At 37.8% G+C, this 7,825-nt stretch overlaps 1 long non-coding RNA gene across 1 annotated transcript; it reads right to left on the reverse strand.

Moving 5' to 3' along the window:
• Positions 1-1,057: 1,057 nt before the first annotated feature.
• LOC149840616 (uncharacterized) lies at positions 1,058-6,089 on the reverse strand. The gene is made up of 3 exons (XR_016431575.1): positions 5,961-6,089; positions 4,204-4,415; positions 1,058-4,079 (listed from the first exon to the last, which is right to left on the reverse strand). It is a non-coding gene; the product is annotated as an uncharacterized LOC149840616 (long non-coding RNA).
• Between the last annotated feature and the right edge of the window lie 1,736 nt (positions 6,090-7,825).

A 7,825-nucleotide genomic window follows, 5' to 3' on the forward strand; every position in this document is an offset into this window, starting at 1 on the left:
CTGTCAAACATGCATGACATGCTCGTACATCGGTGAATGGTTTTGAGGTTTATGACAAACCTCGGTGTGAGATAATGCATCATTTTATAGGAAAATTACATAAACAAACATAATTATTTTCACAGGCAAGATGCTCGATTTGGTTTAAAAGACTAGAGTATATTGAATAGGTTGTCAGACAAAATAAGACCTAACACACCCATTCATCATTTGGTTATGTCAAGAGAGAGAATAGAAGGTACAAACTCCAATGGACAAGTTGTTAACAACTATGCTCCTCAAGTGGCAATGGCTCAGCGTCCCTAGTCATCAGAGTTAGAAAACTAGATTACCAAATATTATCCTAAGTTGTAGATCTCATTAACTTCTTCAAAAGTTCGGATGCATCCTCCATTTACAAGTGGCCTCTGGAGAATTTTCTCTTTGTCATTATACCGTACCCTTTGGAGCAGATTCAGCTAGTCGTCCGAAGTATCAAAATACATGAAATAATAAACCCCTGAATGGTCTCAGTTGTTTCTACGTTTTGTCCTGTGAGTATCCACAAGTCGTTAATTATCAAAACAAGATTATGATGTTCACTTTTCTTCTCTTAAAGTCGAATGTTGTAAAATCTGTCAATGCATATATTAGTATCGTCTGATATTGATGCACCTACCAGGCTTTCATGAGTGTAACTCATTTTATGGGATACAAGTGACGATTAGGCTAATGTTGCAGGCGATGACACAATGATATCAAGAATCCACTTTCTCTGTTATTTTCTTGTAAGCATATTTTTGTAATTTTGTACAAGGGCTTTTGTAATATCTCTTTCTATCTAAAACCTTGTTTTGAATCTTTATAGTTTTGAATGAATGTATAGAAATATGGACTCAAATCCAAGACATTTGGGGACCCAATTTGTTGGATGGAAATTTCGCCTGTAATCCACCCAAGGTTTGCCGACTTGTTCTTTTCAAACATTGTCTTCCGCTAAACTATCATTTTCAATTCTGAAAAAGGATTGATTGTTAAAATTTCAAAATTTTCCTAAAATTTACAAGTTCAGAATTTTGGGGCATTACACTCTATGCCAACCAACAAGGGTGGCAGAGCAATGGTAATTCTGACAGGTCCAACCATATAGAAAAATAGAAAAAGAAACACAAAAGAGCATACCTATTTCATGTGTCTGAGCAACAATTTGGCTTCCTATAGCCAAGCTTAAACTATTTTCTGAGGAGCATTTTCTCTGGTGAACTTCACAATTGGGTTAGACACGCACAACTCAGGAAGCACATATGTGATTTCAAATCATATGATTCATAGGTTTGGCTTTTTACTTCATTCAAAGGATTGGTTTGACGGATCGTCTATGACTAAATCACATGTGGGCCTATGAGCTTCAAAATTTTACAAGTTGGTGCGATTTCGAAACATATTTGATTCGATATCACATGCCCCATTATCTCATGTTTGGTTCGCCATGAGAAATGGGGCCATATGATAATCACTCTCATTTAAATGAGATAGTGATTCTCATAAGGCTGAACTAAACATACCCTGAATTTCAACCTATCATGACCATTAATAGAACTAAGCGTAATCATACTTGCATCGAGCCAAGATTTGGCTATTTGAGTTTAGTTTGTTAAGAGTCTAGCATGATCAAGCTCCAGAACTGGCTCGATCTGGGTATGGTTACATTAAAAATGCTTTATTCCACTACTTGTTATAAGAAACTAGAGAAAATAGTCATAGGTTTTGAAAACATGATCTCTTGTTACAAATCAATCTCCCCACAGAATGTGCTACAATAAATAGAGCCAGTTGCTTAATATCTTGCGTGCACACACACACAAACATTACCTATGCCACACATCCTGAGTTGCAATCCCACCTCATAAACCTGTTTGAAGAAGCTCTTAGCAAACCAAAGCCAAGCAGCTCATCTCCTTGGACCCTTTACATAATATGTTTGTGTCACGTCACAGTATTCCCATCACCAGGTGCATATGAAAAAAAGGACACCTTAGATCCTCAAAAAAAGGCACTTCTTGACTGGTAAAAAGAAAATTTATCAAATACCATGATAACCTCAAGAACATGCCAAAAGAATATCAAGAAAGGCAATAAATTGATAACTTCATCACATATCACCGGACATTGCAATAATAAAAGTTCACTAAGTCGACAAAAAATTTACTTGGCAGTTGGTACAAAATTGAGGGTTGCAAGGAACTGAACAACCTCAAAATACTCACACATGTATGCACGCATAGCATGCATCGACCTAGTAGAGCAGAATTTTTGAAGGACTCATGTGACCTCCACCTTACTTCATTTGGCAGTCTAAAAGATGTTAAAGCCACAAATGAAGCAAGCGCAAAATAGGCTTTCACCCTTTACACAGGTAGAGAGGATTCATGAAGCAAATCTTGATTGTTTTTACACGAAACAAAGACAAAAAGGACCTCAATGCTTTTCAAGTTCCTACTTTTGATTTAAACAATTTAAAAATGGCAAATGCAGAATATACGAAAAGAGTACAAATATTAAATGAGAAAATCTTTACCTCCATGTTTTAGCTTTACACTTTGAGTGACCTCACTAAGCTGCCCAAGGTATTCAAAAGTCATAACTACCATGAGGCCTTTCAAGTGCTCAACTGACAACCCTTTTTGGTCTCTGATGTATTATATACACAGCTTTCCAGTAAAAAAGAAGGCTTAGACATCAATACACAAGAAACTCAAACTTTTACTACTTCCAACTAATATATTTGAAGAATAAATTATCCAAAATAAAAATTTCATGACTAATAATACAGTTAAGGGAAAAAAGAACTGATAAAAGAGAATGCAATTGATAATCATTATGATTTGCATGACCTATAATAGAAAAGCTAGAACATCTTGCCCGCACTTGTGGAAAATAACTCAAGTATAACATTCGTTTAAATATACAAGTTAGAAGTTCGATTGATCTTCAATATTACATGGCAGACCACCCCCCTAGCCATAGCATCTCCACCACAATTGTAGAAAATAACTTTCCTAAGCAGTATGAAAAATATACTCAACTACCTCCGGATATTACATTGAAATCCACAATGATATTATAGAACAAAAAAACTGGAACCCAACTTACCTTCAAACACTTTCAAAACTCATCCTTCCTCTTGAAGCTTTTTTCTTTCCTCGAATAGAGTCCTTCCTTTTGAAGTTAATCCGCTCCACAGAGTGCAACAAGACACCCGCATGATGACATGCATAAAAAAGGCAGTGTAGACCTTACAAATGTGGGAAAAGTTAACCTTTCAAGCGAAAGCACAATATATAAAGAAACCAAAAAACGATACGGCCCCAAGAGTCAAGCTAATCTCTTTTTCATCTTTCTTTTCGATTTCCAAAATAAAGTTTCTATTTTTACCCTCCAAACGATTGCCAGAAGAGAGCCAAAGAAAAGAAATGGCCTATGCAACAGTGCTAAGACAAGTTCATTCAAAAGAATGGCGCCCCATAAAAAACGAAACCACGTAGAATGAAAACCTAAAAAAATTTGCAAGCACAGCCATCATAACCCAGAATAAATTGGGTACGGAAATCACATCAGAAAAGCACTTCTCAGCACATGACCACCAACAAGAAACAAAAAATCAGCAAATAATACAAAAAGAGGCACCAGCAACATATACATCTGTTTCCTATGTCACATATTCATAAAAGGGATAAGCCACACTCACCTCAACATTTTCGTTCTTTCTTCTTCCATTACAATTACAGAGGAACAAGATGACGAGAAACCAACATAAAGAGAGAAAAAGCAAACACGCACATATATATAAGATAACACGAACCTTTGCTTCTTGCACGTCTTTAATAGTTGATGAATCAGTAGATAGGCGCCATCTTGGCACGAAACGAGCGAGGAGAGTGCTTTAAGCGTTACAGTCAGATGACAACGGGCAAGAGCACGCACGTAAACAAGCATGTGGCTTCACATGAATGTTGACAAGCGTGCTCTCTCTCGTTGTCAGGCGACGACAAGCCAAAGGCCCAAAGCACATACAGGAGAAAAGGATAAACGATACATGCCTGAGAAAGCCAGGAGAAGGATAAGAAAAGATGGTTCGCCCAATTCTCAACACTTGCAACAAAATCGGCGAACCGAGAGAGAGAGAGAGAGAGAGAGAGAGAGAGAGAGAGAGAGAGAGGTTGCCTTAAGTTCAGTCGCTCCTCTGATTTGACTGACACCACCAACCGATGAAATCGCACAATCGCAACGCCCTACACGAATAAATACGCATACAATACACCGCGAGCGTTCCCAGGAAATTTCGGGCTTCTTTGATGCAATCCTTTTCCAATCGGACGAAGCCGCTGTGCCCATGCTGCACGACACAACCAAGCCATCTCCGAGACCATCTCATCCTGAAAGGCCAGAACAGAAAATAGAATGAAAACCAGAAACTACCCAAAAACCTAAAAAAAAGTGAGAACCATTTTTTGTCTTCAGTAAAAGCTAACCTTTCGGAAAATGGAGCATCCACAAACTACAAACTCGTTTAAATCTACAATGTGAAAGAAATTATGAAGAAACAATCACTTTCAATTTACAACGCGAGAGAAATGATGAAGAAACGATCATTATCTGGAGGAAGATGATTGTTCGGACCAGTAGAGTCACATATTTATCCACGGGTCAGGAGAGAGAGAGAGCACTCTAGACCAAACAGCAGGAACCGGTCAAAGAAAGGTCGTTCAAGCTATTCCAATGAGACGAAGAACAGGAGAAAAATGAAGCCACGGACACAACGAAACCGGGTTGAAGATAGATAGAGAGAGAGAGAGAGAGAGAGGAATACGCCCTGAAAAGAAGAAAAAACCTGCGATTATGAAGAACGGGAAGAACTTCAGTAAAACAAGTAAAAAAAACGAGAAAAACCCTAATGATTCACGGAACCGCGCATAAAATATACACACTCTTCAGTACATCGCAACAGATGATCCACAGAATTTATGCTACAAAATAAATAATAAAAAAATGAATAGAGCAAATAAAATATACACACTCTTCAGTACATCGCAACAGATGATCCACAGAATTTATGCTACAAAATAAATAATAAAAAAAATGAATAGAGCGATTCCAAGGCGAATGTAAAAGGGAAACAATGGAATAAAAGGGAAGAAGAAGAGTAAAACAAATCAACATCCGAAAATTTGCCGAAGATAATGTTCATTTCATGATCTAGATCAATAGCCTCGTCGATCTATATTCAGGAAAGAAATAATTCAGGATCTTCAGTAGAAAATCCCGACGAAAACCGTGATTTGCTCGCATATATCAGGTATAAAAAACGAAGACATCAAAATAAAAAATACAGATCTGGCCGAGGCAAAGGATATAGAACAAAAGGACCACGATTTTTACGGCTTCCACAAGGAGTTCAGTCAAAAATCGCCCTGACGAGAAAAGGAGACGAAAAATAGTTTAAAAAAAGGAGAGATAATCGTATACTGATTCCGATCTAAATCCATGATCCCCAACAATCTCCACAATGTACTCTCGAAAACTACAAAAACGGAAGAACTTCCCGGAAATCATAATTTCCCGGCGAAACGCCGGCCGCATAAAACAGTAGGAAAGAGTGAAGAAAGAGGAACAAAAGCCAAACCCTATAACGATCCATTTCCCAAACCAAAGCAACCGATATCACGTCATTTCCAGAACGATAACAACACGAGCCCCACTAAAAAAAGAGAGAAAAACACCTAAATCCAGCGAGCGATGCTCTTCTTCCCGGAAAATCCCTCCCTTTCGTCGGAAAACCCACTGAATCCTGAAATCCGAACCAGGGAACCCGAAAAATAAGGCAAAATCGCAATTCCGGCGCGGAAAATCACGATAACACAAACCGAATGCAGAGAAAAAAGGCGCGGGAGATGGAAAATAGAGGACGGGGAAAATGTTACCTCGATCGGACTCTCGTGAGCGAAAGAAACTTCCAGAAGACGATTGTCGGTTGCGGAAATAAAAGGAGAGAAAAAAAAAGGAAGAAGAAAGGTGTAGAAGAAAAGAGACGAGGCTGGACAGTGAAGGGTGGAATATGTAAAACCGTGACGTTTTATATATTTATCTGAGTACTTTTCTAAGCTTCTGAATTTATCACCTATTTCTAAACATACGCTTATCATTTTGGATATTGCTTTAGGTCGTAACTGGTATAATGAGTGATTCTCAAACGCTGCTCATCATTTCTGTTATTGCATTTAGCCTCGCATTTTAGAATGTACATTTCAAAAAACATGTCTAAATTGACCTTTTTTTTACCAAAGGCTCAAAGCTACTTACTAAAAATTGCCCTTAAGATCACATCAGATGAGTTTGTTTTGTAAAGATAAAGTTTAAGTTTAGGGCTGACCTTTTGCCTCTATATACAAAAATGAGCTTCACTTTTCTGAATTTCTTGATATGGGTCACATGTTTCTTGAGAATTGCCGGATAATGATTTGAGGTTAACCTCCACAATTTTGAATTTGAAGAACATAACCATTTTGAGTTTTTCTATGTCGCTCTTTGGACTTGAAAAATATTTTTTTCCCTCATAGGAAAGCTAAGGATAGGGGTTCATCATTTGATTCAAGTTTACTTATATTTAACCTAAGTTAATGGTAATACCAAGAGTAGTTCTCTCACCCAAGGGATTTGGCTTAGTGTCCCATGGGTGTCACCCTCTTGTGTAAGCCGAAGCTTGGCGACTCCATGGGGTTGAGGGGTAAGTCTTCAGAGTTATGGCAGGTTGGGCCAGCGCGGCTAGGTCTGCATCACGAGTGGTTTCTTCGAGTAAAAAAAAGTGAGTAGGCCTCTTTTCCAAGCCCGACATCAGAATATTCAGAAAAAAATGAGGCATTCTTTTGATGTTAGTTGTAACAGTTAGGCACTTAAATGAAACTTTTATTTATATAAAATAAGCTAAAAATGTCTCAAGTAGGGACATCAACTGGTCGGGTTTGGTTCGAACCCAAGTGAAACCAGACTTGAACCAGATTTTCAAGTATGGTATGGAGTTCAGGCCCTAGTCTAATTGAATCTACTATAAGCGAAACCATACCTAGACTCAATAAGAACCATATGAACCAGGCCCAGACCACACTTGATAAAATAAAATTTTTTTAATTAAAAATTTACATGTCTTAATCAAAACTCAAGTTGGGCCCGAATCTGGTATAAAATTTCACATACTATACCAGGATCTATGTATTAATCAGACATTCAGGTCCGGACCCCGGATACTAATCAATTATTCTTATTTGTCACCATACTCTAATCCTATAGGGTTTGGTCCGGGTCAGGTTTCGGTAAACCCTAAGTCTGAAGTGAGTATTTGTATTTTGAAATGTTTTATTGAAAAGGATAAGAAAGTTATTTTATAGTTCCAGCTGGTATTCGAAACGGATTCGAAGGTTCAAACGGCTAAAAGTTGACCTTTGGACGGTTCCAAGTAAATAGTGATTCGTTAGCGGGTTTTTTGAAAATATTCTTTTTTTCACTGGTCCGGTGAAAGAAAGAGAGACGTAAAAAAAAAAAGAGGATAAGGTAAGAAACAGACAAAAGTGTTAAAAGAAAGTACCAGTTTTACCGTTTAAGGGCTGCGAAAATTACCGCGGTGAGCGAGGTGGTGGTCCCCGATTGATTGCAGTACTAAATTACTAATCCCTCCATCATTATTAAAACAAATCTCTTGAAACCATAAATTATCTTTTAACTCCTCTCTACTTTATTGCAACTTGTACTGAATGAACCTATAAACGCATGACAAGTTCCCCAAACAGGTATT

This window comes from Nuphar pumila, chromosome 4 (assembly GCF_984573655.1).
Source record: "Nuphar pumila chromosome 4, dmNupPumi1.hap1.1, whole genome shotgun sequence".
Lineage (NCBI taxonomy): Eukaryota > Viridiplantae > Streptophyta > Magnoliopsida > Nymphaeales > Nymphaeaceae > Nuphar > Nuphar pumila.